The 22,541-nt window shown below is 47.9% G+C and overlaps 1 protein-coding gene across 1 annotated transcript in view; it reads left to right on the top strand.

Annotated features, from left to right (window-relative positions):
- The first annotated feature begins 20,661 nt into the window (after positions 1–20,661).
- Positions 20,662–22,541, top strand: part of Sema4b (semaphorin 4B) — a 41,537-nt gene continuing 39,657 nt past the window's right edge. The window contains exon 1 of the mRNA XM_075953056.1: positions 20,662–21,258. The gene's annotated coding sequence lies outside the window, so the exon portion shown is untranslated. The remainder of the gene's footprint in view (positions 21,259–22,541) is intronic.

Here is a 22,541-nt window from a genome sequence, read left to right on the forward strand (position 1 = left end):
AACTTGCCCAAGACCACTGGCCTCCGTCACCAAGGGCAAGGAGTTAGGAAGCCATTCCCAGGACACCAAGCCAGACATACTGATAACTGGAGGGGGACAATCTGCACATTAAAACAATTTTCCACTAAATCAAGCTATAGAACTGATTAGTTATAATTACTTTAAGAGGGGCGGCTGGATACTGGTGGCACATGCCTTTTATCCCAGCACTCACATCAGGAGGCAGAGGCAGCAGATCTCTGTGAGTTCGAGGCCAGCCTGGTCTACAAAGCAAGTTCCAGGACAGCCAAGGCTACACAGAGAAACCCTATCTCAAAAAACATATATACATATATAGAGAGAGAAAGGGGGGGGCAAGTAGTCTGGCCTGAATTTTCTGAGCTAAAACAATTTTTAAAAAAGTATATCAAAGAGCAAAAGGCAGCCTTAAGGTCTGAGGAGAGACTGCCTCAAGAATCCCGTGGACACGAAAACCCACAGACTCTCAAGTCTCTTATATAAAATAAGGGAGCATTTGCACAGCACCTGGACTCATTCGCCCACGAACTTAAAATTATCTCTAGATAACTTCTAACACCTGGTTCATTGTAAATACTTGCGGGTAGTGCACACCTGTGATCATAACACCTGGCCAAAGCAAAAGGCCAAGGAGAGAGAGTTCAAGGCCAGCATAGACCACATGAAGAGACATAGGCTCAAAACCAAAGTAAAAGCAAAACCAATGTAAATGCTTTGTCACAAGGAGATGGGGGAACAAAATCCATTTTACTGGTCCTTTCTTTTTTCTTTTTTTTCTTTTTGTTTTTTTTGAGATAGGGTTTTTCTGCAGCTTTGGAACCTGTCCTGGAACTAGCTTTTGTAAACCAAGCTGGCCTCCAACGCACAGAGATCTGCTTGCCTCTGCCTCCTGAGTGCTGGGATTAAAGGTGTGAGCCACCATCGCCTGGCTTTTTTTTTTTTGAGACAGATATTTCTGTGTAGCCTTGGCTGTCCAGAACTCCCTCTGTAGGCCAAACTGGCCTCCACCTCAGCAATCCACCTGCCTCTGCCTCTAAATCCTGGGATTATGGGATTAAAGGTGTGAGCCACCTCTGCTCGGCTTCTTTTGCTGGTTCTTAATCCATACAGACTGGAGAGAAAGCTCAACAGCTAGAAGGGGATGAAGGAGGAGAAAAGAAAAAAAAGGCAGACTTACAGCTGTGTATGACAGTTCACAACTTTAGTTCCAGCACTTGGGAGTCTGGGACAGGAGGATTGCCATGGGGTTTAGATCAGCCTGGGCTACACAGTGAGACTCATTTAAAAGGGGGTTATAGACCATCAGCTGTGCCATGTGTCAGAAGATGTCGAATGTCTCTAGCAGATCTCCAGACAATGAGAAACACCCACTTCTGCACCAGAAAGGATCTTATTGGTCCCAGCACATGCCAGTTTTACTACATGAAGCTGGAAAGATGCTGTGTTAAGTTCTAAATGGGGCCTGGTAGCAGCTGTCAGGCAAATGGCTCTTTTATTTCCTTCTTCCCGCACAGCATCCTTTATCATTATGTATATGGTTGTTGTATCGTGTACAGGTTCAGCACAGACGTGTCCACAATTGTGTTGAGACAAGGTCTCACTGTGTATGCCTGGCTAGCCTGGAACTCAATGTACATAGACTGAGTTAGCTTCTGATTCATAGAGATCTGCTTGCCTTTGCCTCCCAAGTGCTGGGATTAAGGGGATGTACCACCTACCCCGACTCTAATCATGTTTTTAATCTGTGTTTGGTTGGATGTATGGATGCAGAAACAGTAAATATAGAAGGTTGAATGTGTGCATTACTTGTAACATCTGGGAAACTCTAAAATTCTTGCCTTCTTCCTGGGTTGGACAATCACAGTTTCTTCTTTATTTTCTACCATGGAATCATAGCGAGTCCTCTGTGTAGTTGAGCACATAGCACACACTACAGATTAATGGCTTAGTACACAGTGCTTGGTGCTCTCCTAGTACTTCACACCAGGTCTTAAAAATTCTTTTTATAGGGGCTGAAGAAACAGCTCAGCGGTTAAGAGCACTGGCTGCTCATGGTGGCTCACAACCGCCTGTAACTCCAGATCCAGGGGGGTCTGATAACCTTAAGACATACACGCAGCAAATATATATTCTTTTTATTGTTTTATTGTCGGGCATGGTACACACACCTTTAGTTCCAGCACTTTGGAAGGAGAGAGAAGAGGCAGGTTGACCTCCATGAGTTCAAGGACAGTCTGGCATACAGAGTGAGTTCCAGGACAGTCAGGTCTTTTACATAAAGAAACGCTATCTTGAAAAACCAAAAAACAAAAGAACAAAAAAATTTTTTTGTTTAAGGATTTCATACATGCATAATGCCTTGATCAAATCCATGCTCCCTATTCCCTTCCTTCCGATTCTGCCCCTGTCCCTCCCCACCAGTTTTCTCTCCCAATTTCATGTGCTTTGTTTTTATTTTTTGGTAGGTTTTTGTTGTTGTTGTTGTTATTGCTGATTACCCCCCAGACCTCCCAGACAGGGTTTCTCTGAATAGGCTTGGCTGTCCTGGAACTAACTCTGTAGATCAGGCTGACTTTGAATTTAGAGATCTGCCTGCCTCTGCCTCCTAAAGGTGTGCGCCACCACCAAATCCTCTTAATGCTGCTGTGGGACCATCTGTTGGAACTTGAGTAACCGCTTTAGACTGACGCCCCAAAGAAAACTGACTCTCCTCTCCAGCAGCTGTCAACTACTCTCAGCTAGAACGGGGGCATCGTGAGCCCCTCATCTTTCCTTGCTGGACTTCTGGATGCATTGATCTTGTAGAGCTCTTAAGTGTGTAGTCAAGACAACTGTGAGTTCCACATACTGTTATGCTTAGCAAATAACACTGTTTCGCTATGGATACCTCCATGCCTAGCTCTTATAATCTTTCTTCTCTTTCCTCTGCAATGATCTGGAAGCCTTGTGACGTAGACGTCCCATTGAGAGTTGAGCACGCCACATTCCGTCTCTTGTTCTCCACACTGGCCAGCTGTGGCTTTCTATATTAATCTCCATCTACTGGGGATTTCACACCCAGTGTTCACATTTTTTTAGCTGTACCTGAGGTTGAGAGAGGTGCAGCGACTTGCCCACACAGGAAAATGACAAGAGCCCGTCTAGAAACTCAGCCAGCCTGACTCCAAGCGGGGTGTTCTTCCCATCATGCCCATCCGCCTGTGAGTCCATCCAGCTGCAGGGAACGTGGAACTCTTCATGGCTAAATTGTTAAAAGCATAACGCCATCTTTAGATACCTTTATTAAGCTCGTTAAAGGCTAATTGAGTCCTCACCATTGCCTTCTGCTAGATCTTGCAGCAGGAAGGGAGGAGACAAGAGGCTTCTGTTGAAGCCACATCATGGGCTATAGGGCAGGTCCCTCCAAAGGAAACCAGAAACCGCATGTAGTAATAACTTTGTAAGCCGGTGTGCACCGTGTGGACGCATGTGCAGAGAGCCTGTAAGGATCTGCTCCAAAATGTCAGCTCCAGTATCCTTGGGAATGCTCTCATGAACGACTTTCCTTTATTTTGTTTGTTTGCTTGAGACAGAGTTTCACTCTTGGCTGCCCTGGGTCCCTTGGCAATCCTCCTGCCAGAGTCTGGGTGCCGAGATTATGGGCGTGAGTCACCATTCCTGACTCTCTTTTATTTATCTTTTTTTTTTTTTTGAGCCAGCATCTCACTTTATAGCATAGGCTTGCCTTGGACTTTAAATCCTTTTGCCTCAGCCTCCCAAGTACTGGTATTATAAATATGTACCACCAAATCCACCCCACTCCTCAGCCTCCCCTTCTTCTTTAGACTACTTTTTGTTATTTTTAGTTACATATATGTTTGTGTTGATGAGAATTTATATCATGGTTTTAGGTGCCAACAGAGTCCAGGGAAGGGCTCCAGATCCCTGAAGCTAGGATTATTGGAGGTTTGTGAGCTACCATGTGAATCTTGGGAACTGAACTTAGGTCTTCAAAAAGAACAAGCACTCTTAATTGCTGAGACATCTCTTTGGCCCCAGAAACTCTCTTCTTCATCCTCCTTGATAACTTCTGGAGTTTGTTTTATTTTACTTCTTCATTTAATTTTGTAATGCTGGGGTTTGAGCCCAGCCTTGTACACGGTAGGCAAGTGTTGAACCACAACTCCAGGGCCTAAATTTTATTTTAGAGAGAGAGAGAGCGAGAGAGAGAGAGAGAGAGAGAGAGAGAGAGAGAGAGAGAGAGAGAGCTTTCTCTTTATAATCAGAAGGAACTGATAAAGGGAATTGGAAAGGGAGATTGAAAAGGAAATTGTAGGGAGCCTCATACAGCAGTGACGGATGTCAGTCAAATTGCTGTAGGTGGGATGGGGGTGGGATCTGTGGCCACTGATGGACTTGCTATGTGGGAGAGTCAAATGTTAGGTAATCAAAAGACCTGAGGAATGAGGTCTCTTTGAACAGCTTTCTTATGATCTGAATGGCCGGACTGGTGAGATGGGTCTCGGAGTAAAGGCACTGACAAGCTGAGTTCGATCCTCAGGACTTTCAAGGTGAAAGGAGAGAAAGGACAAAAATTGTTCTCTGACCCCACCCCCACCCCAATCTGTACACGTCAAATAAATAAATAAAAGATATGACTGAGTAATGCCCCAAGCCCTTCCCAGGGAGTGTGGGATGACTGTGGACGAAAGCAAACTGAGAAGTGAAATGACTTGCTGTGGGTAATAGTAATGAGTCAGAAGGCAGAGCCTTGGAGTTTCCAGGCCGTTAACTTATCTCCTGAACCTGTGAGTCAGGGCCAGTCAGCCCAGGGGGGGTGTGTCCGTGCCGCCCATCCCTGCTCGCCCAGCTGCTGTGCCACCGGTCTGCTGGAAAGTACAGAAGACCCGCCCACAGGCCACCTCACCCGTGTATCCTGGGAAGGGTCGGGCATGCTTGGCTTATTCATCCCTCTACAGGAGACTGTGACTGACCTCTTAAGTGGTGACGTTGGACAGGAAATGTCAGTTATGGACCAGGAAAGGGAAAAGAAATACCTGAACCTCCTGCAGCTTAGAGCAGGTGTTTCTGAATCAGAAGAACCAACTACGTGTCTCTCAACTGTGGTCCATTAGATAACATTGTTGCAGCCGGAGATGGGGACACATGCCTGCAATCCTGGCAATAGGGAGGCAGGAGCAGGAGGGATGTGGGATTCCCCTCTGTATGCTGTAAATACCATTGGTTAATAAATGTCTTGGGCCTGTGCAGGGCAGAGCATAGGTAGGCGGGGGAAACTAAAATGGAAGCAGAGTCAAAGAGAAACCATGGAGCCCCACTGGAGACAGATGCTGGGACTTTACTCAGTAAACCACAGCCTCGTGGCAACACACAGATTAATAGAAGTGGGTTAATTAAGATTTAAGAGTTAGCCAGAAATACGCTTAAGCTATTGGCCAAGCATTATTGCAAATAATACAGTTTCTGTGTGGCTATTTGGAGTCTGGGTAGCTGGGAACGAACAAATGCCCTCCTACTACACAGGAGGATTGCTGTGAGTTCAAGCCCAGCCTGTTCTACTGTTGATAGTGAATATCAGGCTAGCCAAGGCTAAAAAGTTAGACCCCTGCCTGAGCGGGTTAGGCTGCTGCTGCATCCTTTCGGGATGCTTTGTTTGTTCTGACATACATGGAAATTTATCACAACTTAAGTACACAGAATAGGTTTTGTAGCCTAGCATAGATTTGAACCCCCCACAGCCTGTTTATCCACTGTGTCCCCCTTAGAGGAGTCCCTTCATCTTTCCAAGATTCTATTTCTTAGCTAGCTAGCAGTCCCGTTCTCTATCCAAAATTTATTTTGTTATTGTTTAATATTTTAGTCCTTTTTTTCAAAGATTTATCTTCATTATTTTTAATTGTGTGTCAGGGTGTGTGTCTACATGTGGGCATATGCGTGCGAGTGCAGGTGCCTGCAGGGGCTGCTAGAAGTGTCTGATCCCTTGGAGTTAAAGATGACCGTTAGCTGGGCATAATGGTGTATGGCTTTAATCCTAGCAGAGGCAGGGAGGTCTTTGTAAATTCAAAGTCAGTTTGGTTTACAAAGCAAGCTCCATTATCCAGAACTGTATAATGAGACTTTGTCTCAAAAACAAAAAACAAGAACTAACGGAGGGAGCTGCGAACCATCTAACACGGGTGCTGGGATCTGAATTCTAGGCATCTGAGAGTATAGCAAGGAACCGTCTCTCCTGACTCTGCATCTGTAAATTTTTGCTTGGGGATGGGGTGAGACAGGGTTCCTCTGTGTAACAGCCCTGGCTGTCCTGGAACTAGCCCTTGTAGACCAGGCTGGCCTTGATCTGCCTGCCTCTGCCTCCCAAGTGCTGGGATTAAAGGCATGTGCCACCACCGCTGAGCTGTAATTTCTAATTTGCACTATCCACAGTTAACTGTGGCTCAGAAATATTAAGTGAAAAATTGCAAAAATGACCAACTCCTAAGCTTTAAATAGAAGCCTATAATCTCAACACTTAAAAGATTGATGTTGGGGCTGGAGAGATGCCTCAGAGGTTTAGAGCATTGCCTGCTCTTCCAAAGGTCCTGAGTTCAATTCCCAGCAACCACATGGTGGCTCACAACCATCTATAATGAGGTCCGGTGCCCTCTTCTGGCCTTCAGGCATACATACAGACAGAATATTGTATACATAATAAATAAATAAATAGATAGATAAATAAATATTTTTTTAAAAAAAGATTGATGTTGGAGAGTCTGGAGTTCAAGGCCAACTTGGACTACTTAGCAAGACTGTCGGGGGGGTGTTAAATAACTTTTATTATGGCCTATAGCTATAATTCGTCAATTTTGTCATTAGTCATAGTTTCTTTACTTACTCTAATTAATAAATTGATCTTTATTATAGATATGGACATACATAGGACAAATCCCTGCCTCTGCTTCTGAAGTTTAACCCCACTGGGAGAGAATAAGACCACCACCACAATTTTTGAGCCAAATTTGAAGCAAAGTTTATTCAGGATTGACCAGGATGATGGGCACTGGCCAGGTCCATACCCTGGGTTCCCAGAGAATGGCCATGAATTACATTAGTCAGGTGTGTAGAAAGACCTGACCCATAATGCTATGTTCTTACCTTTGCCCAATCAGGGGCAAGCATATATCCTGACATGCTTTCTGCCTCCCTCTCTCCTGCCTGTGTGTGGTGATCAAGCACATTCGGTTCAGCTGGGGCAACCACGCTTGTTTACAGCAGCCAAAACACGGGGCTTGTTATCTTATATGAACAACAGCCCCCAGCGTTCCAGGAAGTTACCTGCCCTTAGGTAAGTGGGGCTTATATATTAAAGGTATTTTTGTTTTGTAGATCTCTTAAGCACAGCAATTTAAACTTAAAACATATCTTTGGTCATTACATTGCCTTGCCCAAAGTCACATGTCACTCAAACCAGAGTTTCCAGGCTTCCAGTCTTTTAGGTCCTGTCCCCTCTGCGAGCAGCCAGGAGGCAGGGATGGTAGGACCTCTATGAGTTCTAGGCCAGCCAGGAATACATATAAGACCCTGTCTCAAAACAAAACAAAAAATAAGGAAGGGAAGTAACTGAAGAGGAAAGACAAGTGAAGCAAACTGTGTTTGCTACTTATCAGATGCACTGCAAAAATGAAAGTTCAGAAAGTGTGGACAGTGCACAGGGATAGCATCCATCTTCCTAGACCTGAGAACGACAAATCAGTAATATGCTGGTTCCTGTCTTTTAAGACTTTCAGGCCGGGCAGTGATGGTGTACACCATTAATCCCAGCATTCCGGAGGCAGAGGCAGGTGGATCTCTGTGAGTTTGAGGCCAGCCTGGTCTACAGAGCAAGTTCCAGGACAGCCAGACTAGGCAGAGAAACCCTGTCTCAAAAAGACTTCTGTTTGCTTGCTTTCTCTGTGGCAGGGTCTCTCTAACTGAAGATGACCCAGGAGTCCTGACCCTCCTGTCTTTACCTCTGAGACCACAGGTGAGATGTTTTGGGTTTTTTGTTTTGTTTTCTCCTCCTTTTGCATGTGTGGGGAGATGAGACTGGAACCAAACCCAGGGACTCTTGTGTCCTACTTCTGAGCTACACCCCAGAGCCCACCTTTTTATATTTTCCTACTTTTTAAAGGAATGAAACAGAGAACACAAATGCTTTTACATGCTGCTTTTTATATTTGCTTTCTCAGATGCTTTTTACATTTGTGTTTAATGCTTTCTGCAGATTTGCAGGCTTTCGTGTTTATATGTAGTTAGATAAATCATCGTTTGTTTAGTTCTCTAAAGCTGAACATTTTGGTTGAGGTGGGCAAGATGGTGCAGGGGGTAAAGGCGCTTGTCACAGGATCTGAATTCCCTTCTGGAACAAACCCTGTGGAAGGGGAGAGCTGGTTCCTACAAATTGTCCTCTGACAGCAGAAATGGCCCAATACACTGATTCCTACAAACTGTCCTCTGACGGCAGAACCGGCCCATTACACTGATTCCTACAAACTGTTCTCTGACAGCAGACCGGCCCATTACGCTCAGACTCTCACCGTCCTTTGTTCTAGGTTGGATTTAGAGCTGGACTTTCATACTCTGGCTCCAGATTTTTCTGCAGCCTGCAAAGCTACCCCGTTTTGAGCCCCTTCTTTAAAACGATATCCTCAGGGTACAGGTCCTTCCAGCTGAAAATGGCTAGGGTCTACAAGAAATTGCTACCCCCAGGATCCGCAAGCTGTGGGTGCCCTGCTGGTGGGGTTCCAGCCCTGCCTGGGGTTCCAGCCCTGCCTGGGCTGCAGGACTCAGGGCTGAGACTTAGAAAACTGCAGTCTGCCTCTGGTTGTCAAGAGGGTGAGGGTGGTGGGTTGCTCTCGTCCTGGCATCTGGCCTGGTGTCTGTAGAACCAGGCAAGAGCTGCCCAAGAGGGCTGGCTGGGCGCCGGGAACTCGTAGTCTTTCTATTTAAACAGACACAGGCTGTCTGTTGAGATCCTGGAAACATCTGACCTTTTACAGAGCATCTCTCGAGCTCTCAAGTGCGGAGGGAGCCTCCTGAGTTCTGGAAATGATTTAACCCTTTCCAGTAAAACCCTAGCAAGGCTGAGGGAGAGGCAAGAGAGAGGGAGGGAGGGAAGGAGAGAGAGAGAGAGAGAAATAGAGAGATCTGTTTTTCGGAGCTACACAGATCCCTTTGGCCTTTTCGGTTAGCAGCAAGGGCAGCAACCTTCAACCCAGGAACCTGCTAGGTAATTCTTAGGGCAGGAGGCTCTGGGAGAGCAGATAGGAGGCTCAAATAGAACCCAGTGGTTGCAAGGAGACCCCAGGGGAAGCAGAGGGAGGACAGGCAACAGGGTGACTGCCCCTCCGACCGAAGGCGTAACCAACGATACTCCTTCACCCAGTAATGTTGGGTTGATTTGCTGTTCTGTTTCAGCTTGAGACAGGCACCGATCTTGGTGCGCGGCCCATGCAGACCTGGAAACCATTAACCTTTGCCGCCGTCTCCTGAGTCGCATCTTACAAATATTTACCGGGCACCTCCCATATTCCAAGCACTGTGCGTGACGCTGAGGGTCAGTGTTGAGCAAACACAGGTAGATATGGCCTGGTGCCATACTGTAGTGCTGGCTGCCTGGGAGAGTGGACTGGGGTAGAAGGGAGAAGAGCGGAAAGGAAAAGTACCAGCTCAGGACCCCTGAGACCGAGTTCTCAGCACAAGGGAGATTTATTTGACTCAGAGGGACAGAGGGCTGGGAATAAGAGATAAAGACAGGAGATAGCGGACAAGGGGAAAGGGGGAGGGGATAAGAAAAAGAGGAAGGGGAGCCGCTGGATAGAGAGGAAACCCCATATTAGGATGAGGTGTTTAATTTTAATCGGGCATGTTTATTAGATGAGCCAAAAGGGGGCTTTTGATTTCTAGGCGTCAATACTTTGATAGCTGGGCCTTGGTAGTCAGCCTCAGGAGGAAGAAGTGGCCAAATAAGGGAATAGACCGTGGTGGCTCGCTTCCGGAATGTAATCTAACAGTTTTTAGCAAGGCGGAGGGATGGAGAGATGGGCAAGGCCAGCCAGAGCCCCACCCATCGTGGCTGAGCTGGCTAGAGTTCCTTCACCCCCACCTTTTTGTTTTTTTATTGGGTCCTTGAATGTTGGGTAAGTGGGCGTGTTCTCTATGTCTGCTTCCTGGTGACCTTGGGGGGATGGGGGTCATTGTTAGGGGACCCAAGGAAGTTGGGTTGTTGGTCAAGGCTGGAAGTGTGGGCTGCGGGGCTGGACCAGGATACAGATTCCAAGGATGCTGGAGTTGCTGGAGCCGTCTGCAGTTGATTTGAGTCTGCTGGAACAGATAAACCAGGACAGAGGGGAAGCTAAAGAGCTTAGAAAAAGGATGTCTATTTGAAACTTTTAGGTTCCTGGTCCTGGCGGTTGGTTAGGAAGAGGGAAGAAGGACAGGTCCCAGGGAAAGGGGACGAGACCCCACCCTTAGGAATAGGCAATGGGCAGGAAAACGTAGGCCGTTGGCTGCCAGGGGTGCTTGTCTGGAGTCTGTTTGAGAGTTCTTGAGAGGAGCCAGGACAATTTAGATTGGCTATGTAAGGTTAATTAGGGGAACGACTGTTATCTGAAGGCAGGGTCTGGTTGTGTTGGGGGAGGCATAAAATTGGAGAGGCTTCTGTTACATCAGAATGGTCTTTCCTGGGGTGTTCAGGTGGGTTCTGAAATTGAAATATTTTAAGAACACAGACGACTGGGGAGACTCTTGACAAACCGTGAGAGAGGACGCACTATAACAAGGTTTTGGGGTTGGTGTAGAAAGGTTGAGAGAACTTGGCTTCAGCTCCCAAAGGGGGACTTGGATGACCAAGGGGACAAGTGGTCAGTAGTGGGGGTGGGACTCTGGCCGCTGGGCTATCAGCACCGAGAGGGACAGCGGACTAACACGGTGTGGAAGAGAGGCGCAGAGGAAATAGCAGGAGGCCCTGAATGAGCTGTTCTGGACAGTTAAGGCATCTAGGGGAGTTGGTGTGGAGAGTCTTTAGCAGTCATGTGGGTGGGGTGTGGAAGAGAGATGAGGTGTGTGGAGATTGTGAGGGAATGGGACCCTGAGGGCGAGCATGAACACACAAAGTGGGGGCTAGGAGAGCGGCACAAACATCACAGCAAATGGTAGCACGCAGGGAGCCAACATGGCTCCCCTTCACCCTTGTAGGTTACTTGACTGAACTTTAAATCGAATGACCCACAGGTTCAAAGAGGTGCAGGGAGTAACTGAGGAGGCCCTTGCCATCATGCCCAAGGGCCCTGGGTTCAGTCCCCAGTGCTATACTCACGCAAATAGGTGAGCGGTGAGGGTGGGGTGGGGTGTAGTTTAGTGATAGAGTTCTTACCTCTGAAGCACTGGGCCCTGGGGTTGTAACCTCAGTGCTTCTTGGAGGCAGTGGGGTGACGCTGTAGCTTTAGCTGGCCTAGAATTCATTCTGTAGCCCAGTCACAGCCACAGCAATTCTCCTGCCTCAGTCATCCAAGTTCCAGGATGGCAGGTGTAAGTCACTGTGCATGACTTTAAAAGCATATTCAACTCATAGAGTGTGCACAGAATTCTACAGAACGAACTGGTCAGAGGGTTGGGTTATTGATGCTTTTATGGCATCCTGGGCTACACAAAGGAAGGAGCAGGACTTAAAGCTTTGGAAGTCAGTGGGGACCTGGTTAGAGAGAGCAGAGAAGAGAGTACAAGGAGAATGAAGATTCTGGATGGGAGGAAAACTTCATCTCAGGTGATGTGTTTAAGAGATAAACCCAGACAGGGCATGGTGGCTCAGGCCTTTAATCCCAGCACTCCTAACACAGTGGATGGATCTCTGGGAGTTCAAGGCCAACCTGGGGTTCGGAATGAGTTCCAGGATAGCCAGGGCTACAGGCAGAAATACTGTCTCGACAAAAAGAAAAAGAAGATAAGGAAAAGAGAAAGATAAGCCCTCAGCAGAACAGGGTATGGATTGCCTGAGTGTCTGGGTGTGGTGTCCACTGAATCTTCCTGGTTGATAAGATGTCTGGGAGAGCTCGGTGTTGTAGTGTGTACATCCACAGTTGCCGCCCGTGGGAGGTTGAGCCAGGAGGACCACACTGAGTTTGAGGTCAGCCTTGGCTGCATCTCAAGACCTTGGCTCTTAAAATCCAAAATCAATTTTTTAAAATATTTATTTATTTATTTATTATGTGTATAGCATTCCTTCCATGTGTGCCCACAAGCCAGAAGGGGGGCGCCAGGTCTCATTATAGATGGCTGTGAGCCACCATGTGGTTGCTGGGAATTGAACTCAGGACCTCTGGAAGAGCAGTCAGTGCTCTTAACCACTGAGCCATCTCTCCAGCCCCTCCAAAATCAATTTTTAAAAGGAAATAATCACTTCTTGTCCTTTTGGCTATAATCTAATAGAAAAAGGAAATAAATAAAAACCCAGGGGTTGGGGGTAGCAGGGAGCTAATCCCTTAAGCAGGAGTTACTGCTTTGCTATATGCAGACAGAACTGCACAGCAATTAGATCTGAGACCAGTTCAAACGCAGCCTTCAACCTCACCCCAAGCCTACAAGGAGGAGAAGGAGGAGGAGAAGAAAGAGAAGGAAGAGAAGGAGAGGAGAGGAGGAGGAGGAGGAGAAACAAAGGAAGGAAGAAGCAAATGAGACAGGAAGAGAGACAGAACGAACCCTGACATTAGACTGAAGGGAAGACAAGTTGATCATATATGTGGAAAAGTTGTGAGAAAAAGCAAGTGTTCCACAACTCAGTGGAGATTGGATGCTCATATTCTACACTCTGGGTCGTGGAGAGAAGAAGGGGTGGAGGCAGTTTAGGGGAGAACAGTCTTGGGGGAGAAAATAAACAGGCCAAACAGGTGGCAGCCTGTGACAGCATCCAGTCTCCCCCAGTGATTAGAGTGCCGGTCAGTTTTTGGTTGCAGTGATAGTGCCTGAGAGAAACCATTTCGGCAGAGAAAAGGTTTCTTTCGGCTGATGTTTTATTGTATTTTGTTTTGTTGTTGTTTTGAGACAGGGTCTCACTATGTAGCTCTGACTATCCTGGAACTCACTATGTAGACCCGGCTGTCCTCAAACTCAGATCCACCTGCCTCTGCCTCCCAGGGGCTGGGATTAAAGAACTGTGAAATCTGCCTGACTGTTTTATTGGTTTTCCTAAGGTATAGTAGAAACAGATGGAGGTACTCCTGTGTCCTATATTATAAGGGCACATTTGTCCTCCATGCTGCAGAAAGGAATCGGTATTAATAGCCTAACAGTCACACACAGTTAATGATTTGTCTATTCTGAGTCAACTCCACCCAGCCCAGATGCTCCTAGAGCTGATACTGCAAATAGTAACTGTATCCGACGACGTGCCTTACCTTGGCCTCACTTCTGAATATTGTCCAGTTAAGCAGGTACATGCTTTTTTTTTTTTGAGACAGGGCTTCTCTGTGTAGCTTTGGTTGTCCTGGGACTGGCTCTGTAGACCAGGCTGGCCTCAAATTCACAGAGATCCACCTGCCTCTGCCTCCTGAATTCTGGGATTAAAGGCATGTGCCACCACTACCTGGCTGCGTGTACATGTTTTAAATAAAATAAAAACACATGTACATGTAAAAATAAAGTAGTTTGATATGTCAGGAAGAAGAAGGGGAGGAGGAACCCGAACCTAGGTCCTCAGAAAATGAAGAGTGAGCACAGGAGCTAATGAGGGACACACAGGTAAGAGTAAACGCTGAAGCAATTGACTCCCTTTGTCCCCTTTCCACCCACTAAACCCTGCTGGCTGGAGATGGGACTGAGACAGAAGCGGGGAGGGGAAGCAGGGTGAGGAGGGTTAGTGATGCATTGTTATTGTTTGGTTGGCTTTTCAGGTATTAATTTGCTGTCTACCAACTCTTGAATAAATCACAACTTAAGCTTTGGGCCCTGCCTCTGCTCTTTGGTGTTTGGGGAGGCCCTCTGCACAGGCTTAGCATTCTGTTTCTTATTTGTTTGTGTTTTGAGATGGGGTCTCACTATTCAGCTGGCTGGGCTGGAACTCACTATATAGCCCAGGCTGGCACCAAACTAATAAAAATCTGCCTGTCTCTGCCTCTGCCTCTGGAGTGTTGGGATTAAAGGCTTGTGCCACCACATCCAACCTTCGTGGTTGGTTGGCTCCATTTGTTTTGCCTTGCTTTGTTTTAATAACTGATTAGGTCAACTTATTAAAAATAGCTGACTTAGGTTTCTGTAATAGTGACTTCAACCTCCAGGCCTGGCTCAGTGTTGATGGAAGTAATGTATTTACCAATCTCAGAAGGACCATGTAAGCCATTCAGTCGCCTGTGGCCTTGAATCCTGTGTTTTGGAACCTTTACCAGGTGTTTTTCCTTTGTGGTTCTTAGTGTCGTGGTGGTAGCTTGTGACCTGGTCAGACAATCCCTTCCTTTGCACCGCTGATCAAGTCAGCACACGCACTTGACAGAGACTTCACCTAGCCACTGATGAGGGTGAACACCCACCTCTGGTTCCGCGGCTGCCTTCCCAGCATCTTTAGAAGCCACCGTGACTGGAAGACAACTGTAGAACAAGAGGTTCTGAGCGGCTGAAGCAAAGAGGTACAAGTGAAGACAGCAACAAACGATGGAGCAGAGCTAGCGCCCATGACAGTCAGAAAACAGAGAAAGAGGGCTAAGACCAGAAATAGCCCCTAAGAACACATGCCCAGTGACTATTTCCTCCAACTCGCCCCGCTCCCCGAGAGTTTCCGCCATCTGCTAACAATGCTAACAAATTATGAATCCGTCTCTGGATCGATCCGTTGGTGCAGGTGGAATCATTAGGATCTAATCATCTCTCAAAAATTAATGCATCCGTTGAGGACCACATCTCCAACACAAGAGCCTGGGGGCAGGGAGTTAATGACATTTGGCGGATGGGACCTGGAAGGGACCCAGAACAAGGGGATTCTTCCTGAGAGGCCAATCTCAAGACAGATAAGGGAAGTTCAGAAAATGCATCTCCCTGTGCTTTGAGAGAGAAACAGAAGACAGATGGCAAGATTCTCCTTCAGTCCAAGGCTCTTATCCAGCTGCTGTGACATGCTTTGTGGCATCCCTCTAGTCATTGCGTTTGCTGTGTTAGCGTTCATAAAAAGTTCTGGTTTGCAACAAGAGCACACTTGGCAGTAGGACACGTGCTAGGCATGCACAAGGATAGTCAGACTTTCTTTGGACCACCAACGCCCAAATAATAACACAGAGACTTCTTATTAAGTATGTACGCTTGGCCTTAGTGTAGGCTTGTTCCTAAACAGCTCGATAACTTAAATTGACCCGTTTATATTAATCTACATTCTGCCACTTGTTATATCTCTTCAGTTCTGTATGTCTGACTTGCTCTGCATCTCACCGCCTCTTCTCTTCTCAGAGTTCCTATCTCTGCCTGGAAGTCCCGCCTATCCTCTCCTGCCTAGCCAAGGGCCATTCAGCTCTTTATTAAGTCAATCAGAAGGTGCCACGGCAGAGACACATCTTGACAATGTACAAAAAGATTATCTCACGACACACAAGGCCCTGGGTCCAGTTCCCACCACCACTCCCTGCTTACAGGCAAAGCACTAAATAGGGTGCCGTGTGCAGAGATTTCAGAGTTTGTGTTTGTTGAGACCGTGTCTCATTATATAACCTTAGCTGGCCTGGAACTTGATCTATTGGCCTCTGCCCGCTGAGTGCTGGGCCACGTGCCACCATGCCTGGCTATATTTGTTCTACAACCTGCTACAGTTTATCCATATAGTCTAAGACAGCCTGCCTTTCCCAGATAGCTTTAATGCAAGCAGGAAGACCAGAAGGGAACTCCCCAACCCCATGTTGACTTTTATTTGGAATGTGAGGTAAAGGGAGATCATGTGACACTTGGGTAGGGGGAGAAGATCGAAAAGAGCTGTGCAAGGCCTGGAAAGATAGCTCAGTGGTTAAGAGCACTGGCCGCTCTTTCAGGGGACTCAGGTTCAATTCCCAGCACCTGTATGGCAACTCACATCCATCTCTGATCCTATTTTTAGGGTAGTCAGTGTTTTTTTCTGACTCCTACAGGTATCAGGCATCACACATGGTATACAGACATCCAGGATGAACACCTGTACGCATAAAATACTAAAAAAGGACGAAAACAGGTGCACAGAAAGTGTTGAAGAAGAGGCCAAAGACATGAAGAAGATGCTGTCAAAGGCCTGGTAGAGGCTGGGGACCTGCATTTGAAGCGGGAAGAGCAGTGACTACAATTTACTTTCTTGTTTCAAAAGGACTTGGAGGACTTTTAAGTATATATGTCACACACTGAAGATAGAGAATACAAACTAAACTGGACGGTGGTGGCACATGCCTTTAGTCCCAGCACTCGGGAGGCAGAGGCAGGCAGATCTCTGTGAGTTCGAGGCCAGCCTGGTCTACAGAGCGAGTTCCAGGACTGGCTCCATAGCTACAGTCCTCTCCTGGGGCAGTCCTGCCTGGGATTATGGAAAATTGTCACCACACCTGGCTTTTTTGGGGGTTTTGATGTCTTTTTGAGACATGGTTCTCATTCTGGGGCCCAAGAACTGTGTCACTCAGGGGGCCTCAAATTCATGGCAATCCTCCTGCCTCTGCTTCTTGAATGTTGGAGTATAAGCACGAGCCACCATACTTGGTGGCTTTCCCTATTTTTTTTTACTGAACTTTGATGAGATGCAAGGATCCTACCAAGGCCTCTCGAATGCTGAGCAAGCATTATACTACTGCTGATCCCTGGCTTTTGTTGGATTAGTTTGGGTTTTTTTCCCCCACATGTAGGGCTTATTTCCTGTGAAATGGTATCTTACTCAATAACAGATGCTACGGAGAAGTGGGTCTGGCCCTGGGCAGGCCTTAACCTGGCCCTGGTGCCAGGGTCACTGTTAGTCCCTGTGCTGACAGAATTTCCTGGTTCCTCTGGGCAAAATGAGTCAGCCTTATGCTGAGCTAGGACTGACCTCCACGGTCAATCCCCGTTAGGACTGAGTCTCTCTCGTGTGTGTTCTCTAAAGAGGAGCTGGGATGTGCAGCAGGCTTTGCTGGACTGCCAGCCCCCAAACACAGAGACTTAATTTCAATTATGAATGCCCGGCCTTAGCTTAGGCTTGTTTATAGCTAGTTTTAAAAAAAAAACTTAAATTAACCCATTTCTATTCATCTCTGTGCTGCTGCAAGGCTTGTTTACCTCATCTGTGTACTGTCCTTCACTTTCCTCCTTTCTTCGTGTCTGTCTGGCCCCCAGCTGACTAGCCCCTGGCTCTAGCTGGCCCCTCTTTCTCTCTGTCCACCAGGCCCTCCTATCCCTCCTCTGTCTAGCTATTGGTCATTCAGCTTCTTATTAGGCCAATCAGGTGCCTTAGCAGGCAAGGTGAAACAGCAACACATCTTTGCATAGTTTAAAAAGAAATGCAACATGAACAAACGCAACACATCTTTGCAGTTAAAAACATTCTATCCCACAGCAGGGCTGTACTCCGCCAGCTAATGCAGGAAGGCAGGCAGGTCCAACAGTTAGCTACAGACTCGAAGACAAGCTGCCACCCCTGACAGTGATAACAGAAGCAAGGACCCTGTCTCATGGTGTGTTTACTAACTGGGGTGTCAGATGCTGCTGGGGTTGCATTGTGGGTGAGCCGGAGAATGGCAGAGGGGGCACGGCAGCACCCACCTAACTTTCAAGAGGATCACTCAGAGTTAAGAGCTGCCATGTGCCACCTCGACCAGGCCTCCTAGAGCCAAAACATGCCTACAATGTGTAAACTGTTACAAGGAGGCACTGGTGGCTACTGGGTTTTCTTGGGTCACAGTTAGTCTGCCCGTGTGGTCTCATTCTCCAACTTCAGTGTATGACAGACATTCTCTTAAGCCTTCCAAGCCCCTTTGAAACAGGGAAGTAAACAAAAAAAAAAAAACAACAAAAGAAACAAACAAAAAGGTAAAAAACTGATAGTAGAATCTACAGTCTAAAAGAATTGAACCAATGTCATTTTCTTGATTCTGCAATATCTTATATGTTATCATTGGAAAAATTTGTTAATGAGTTTTTAGGGTAAATTTGTTCTGTTTTACAACCTCCTGGGAGTCTATAATTATTTCAAAATAAAATAGTTAACAGAAGGGCTGGGGATGTAGCTCAGTGGTAGAGGCTTGCCTAATGTGCCCAAGAGCCTCAGTACATAGATATACAGTCAAAAGAACAATGATATGTATAATTGTACAATATATATTTTATAGGAACACGTAAGAATAAAAACAGGGGCCGGGCAGTGGTGGCGCACACCCTTAATCCCAGCACTTGGGAAACAGAAGCAGGCAAATCTCTGTGAGTTCGAGGCCAGCCTGGTCTATACTGTGAGTTCCAGGACAGCCAGGGCTGTTACACAGAGAAATCCTGTCTCAAAAGAAAAAAAAAAGAGTAAAAGTGTAGCCTGGGGTGGCGGTGCACATCTGGTCTACACAGGGAGTTTGAGGCCAGTCAAAGCTTTATAGTGAGATCCTTTCTCAGAAAGAAACAAAAAAGAAAGAGAATAAGAAAAGCATGTATTCATGCTTTCTGGCTGGTTTTCTGTGCATTTGACACAAGCTAGAGTCATCAGAGAGGAGGAACCCTCAACTGAGAAGCCTCCATAGGCTTCTCATGATCAGGCTGTCATGGCAAGCCTGTAGGGCGTTTTCTTTATTAGTGATTGGAGAGGGCCCAGCCCATTGTGGGTGGGGCCACCCCTGGGCTGGTGGTCCTGGGTTCCACAAGAAAACAGACTGAGCAAGTCACGTGGAGAAAGCCAGTAAGCAGCCATTCCCCATGGCCTCTGCCTCAGCTCCTGCCTCTAAGTTCTTGCCCTTGTTGAGTTCCTGTCTTGGTTTCTTCCTTCAATGGTGGACTAAGATGTGGAAGCATAAACCAAATAAATCCTTTCCTCTCCAACTTGATTTTGGTTATGGAGTTTTCATCATTGCCATAGTAACTAAACAAGACCGCTTATTAAACCCCTTGGGAAGGGAGTCTGTGGGGGAGGGGAGGAGGAAAGAGAAGGAAAGATGAACACAGCTGTATAATCAAGGAGTGTTTTCAGTCAAACACTGATGGCAGTTATGTGCGGTGAACTGAAACATTAGCTCCAACCACCTCCTGCACCTGAGGTCCTGTCGTAGAAAGGGAGGGTATTGACAGGACATTGGGGACAGATGGATCCACAATGCTAAAGACCTGGCCCCTTCTAATGGCGCCTCCTCCAAGGATGTGAAATCGTTTCCTTTTACCCAACAAAAGAAAGGTGGGAAGAGAAGCGTGAGAGACAACAGCAGAGAGCAAAGAAGCTGTGGAGGAAGGTTGAGGGTGCATTCTCTTGCGGGTCTGCGCTTAATGAAGGAACCAAGGGGACCACACAGAAACCAGCTGAGTCCACAGGCTTGGAAGGGCCCTGGTCCCGGTGTTTTTCCAAGCAGCTGGTGCTCACAGGGTGCTCAGGAAACTGAAAGTACAGACTCTTTTGCATAGCTCCAGGGTCATGATGACCTTTCAGGGACCTCTAATTTAGCTGTGCTGGCAGAGTGCTTTCCCTAGGTAGACTTCCGGGGGCATTGCCGGGAATCAGTGATAGCAGAAAGGGTGGGGAGACTTCCAAAGCTATTTCCCTAAGTGCACTCACTCCCTGAGCTAGAAAGACAGTAGGTTTTATTTTCCTGCTAAATTGCCTGCTCACGATGAGGAAGCAAAAGGAAATCATTGAGGAAGTGTCTAAAGGTTTAATGAGAAGGATGCCCATCTCAACCTGTTCCATAGGAGAGACTTGGTTAAAAATTTATGCCGTGGCCTTGTGGGGTTGTAAACACCTTTAACATCTGGAGGCAGGGGGATCCCAAGGAGCTCCAGGCCAGCAGGACCTACACAGCAGACCCTGTCTCAAAACAAACAAACAAAAAAGTGTGTGTGTGTGCTACTCAGTTGGTAGAGTTTTTGCCTATCAGGCGCGAAGCCTTGTTTTCCCATGACTCTACTGCACTTCTGCCGTTCACTTATCCCAGGGATTTCGGGGGGGGGGGGGGGGGGGGGAGGGATCAGAAATTCAAGGTCGTTTCCCATTTTCTCCTCCAAGATTTAGACTAGGACCCCATTCCCCGGGTGGTGTTACTTTACACTGTTTTCAACCTCCCTGCCATAAACAGGTAATGCGTTTTGTTGATGAGTCAAAATAACCACTGTGTTCTTTTTTCTGCTGGAGCTCTTCCTGAGAAGGCAGAGGGACCAGGCACTTGGGACTCATTTAGCCCCGGAAGCGCTGGCCCTTGGCCTACTAGCGTCTCCAGCCTCCTAACCAGCCAGCTCTGGCCAGCTCAGCCACTTTCGTGCCCAGAACTGGTTGTTTCAGGAACCGCCCAGAAAGCTGCTGTCCCTTCGGGAAGACAGGGGAATCTCGACGGCCAGGGCAGGAGAGGGACGGGCCAAGGTCACTTGATAACCGCTGTTTATACTTGTACTCCTGTCTCTCCCAACTCGGTGGGTCGCAGGTTTAAGGGTGGAGCCATGAGAGGCGGCTTTGCACTCCTCTCTTTCCTTAGCCTCCACTGTAAACAATACTACCATTATTGAGGGTTGACCAAGTGCCGGGTGTGTGCTTCTCACCACTACGCTGAGGTTCCTGTTGGTTTCATGCCCACTTTGCAGGCGAATTCAGGCTCAGAGAGGTTAAGACACTTGCCCTAGCTAACACAGCCAGTTAAGTGTTAGCGGATCTGGGTTCCAATTCTATAGACACGAGCAGATTCCAGCTAGGGAGACCATCAGCGAGGCTGAGCAAGCCAAGGTCAGAGAGGGTGCAACCCAGTGGACCTGGGTCTATCTATGTGGGCAGCACAGCCATGGTGGGGGGCCCTGGCCCGACGTGGGTAGCACCGTGCCCAGAACTGCTGGATCAGGCTAGAGGATCGCCGAGCAGCGGCAGCGGAGCCAAGGAGGGCGCCTCCGGACAATTCCCGAAAACGCGAGCGGCGGGGTGGGGCGGGGCTTGGAGGCCGCCCAGCATTTCCGGGGACACCGCGCAGGACGCAGAGTGTTCACGGTACACTCCTGGTCCCCGGGGACGGCGGCCAGACGGCCGGGCAGTGGGAATGTGTCTGTGGAACTTCGGGACCGCGCGGAAGTAGCCTTGTCGTGGGAGGTAACTCCTTCCAGGTAGGGGACCCGGAGAGGTGGGAACCGAGGTCTGGGGGGGCGGGGATGGGGGTGACAGGACAAGCCCAGGCCTTCGTCGTCGCCCCCCACCTTCCTCCCGCCCCTCTCTCCCAAGAGGGCGCCACCTGCACGCTCTGATGGGCACCAGCCGGGGCCAGTGGGGGAGCCTGTTGCCATGGCAGCGCAGGAGGTTGGGCCCACGTTCCCATGGTCACCGGGGGCCTCTGCGCGAATCCTTTAACAGCGTCTTTCAACACCGCCCCCTACTCCTGGGCCGGGAGGAAAATCAGTAGGAAAAAGGCCTGGGGCTCCTCCTCCGAACGTTTGTGGCTGTGACCTCTGAGTTAGGGCCTTTGTCGTGGCTTCTTTCTTCTCTCTGAACAACAAGGTGGATTAAGGGCCAGGAGAGGGAGGAAGTTGGGGTCCTGGGAATGAGGCCGTCGCCTTTCCTTAGCTGTTCTAGTCTCCGCAAAGACTCAGGAGTCCTGGGTCACGTCGGGAAGGTCATCAAACCTCTGTTCACAGCCCCTCACCTGTCCTGTGAACGTGTTATTTAAGAAACACAGGAAGGGCTGGTGAGACGGCTCGGCAAGATGGGCGTTTGCTGCCAAATCTAAGGACCTGAGTTGTTTCCAGGACACAAAGGGTAGAAAGGGAGCACATTGCCCTCTGACCTCCACCTCTGCAGCTTGGCACTTGCTGTGGCCATCACGTATGCAAACACGCATTTAGTAAGTAAATAAATGGTGGCAAATTTAAAGAAAAAAAAAAGAATCAGAGATCATCGTAAGGGTCACCTGCAGTTAGAACTGGATACCGTGGAACTGGAGGAGATCTAAGAATCACCCGTTCCCTTCCCTTCATTTTCACCGGGGAAGCTGGACCCAGAGATACTCAGTTGTCCCCCAGGCAACTCAGTGGGTTTGTGTAGCTGAGAGTGGTTTTTTCCCCCCCCCTGAAGTTCATAGAAATAGAAGTTGTATCTTTCTGCACTTGAGGTCTTGAGCTCTTAATGACAGGTGACCTAAAGATGGACTGGGTGTGTGTGGCAGAATGACTTCTAGGGTAAAGGGGTCTGTCTTCAAGCCTGATGATCTGAGGCTGACCCCACGCCTCCCGTGGTAGGAGGGGAGAATGATCTCCTGAAAGTGCCCTCTGACCTCTGCGTACAGAATACACACGCTCCCTCCCTCCCTCCCATAGGCATAAATAGATGTCATTTAAGAAATGATAGCAATGGGGCCAGTGTAGCTTGGTGGTAGACCACAATGTGGACCAGCCTG

The sequence above is a fragment of the Microtus pennsylvanicus genome, chromosome 18 (genome assembly GCF_037038515.1).
Source record: "Microtus pennsylvanicus isolate mMicPen1 chromosome 18, mMicPen1.hap1, whole genome shotgun sequence".
Lineage (NCBI taxonomy): Eukaryota > Metazoa > Chordata > Mammalia > Rodentia > Cricetidae > Microtus > Microtus pennsylvanicus.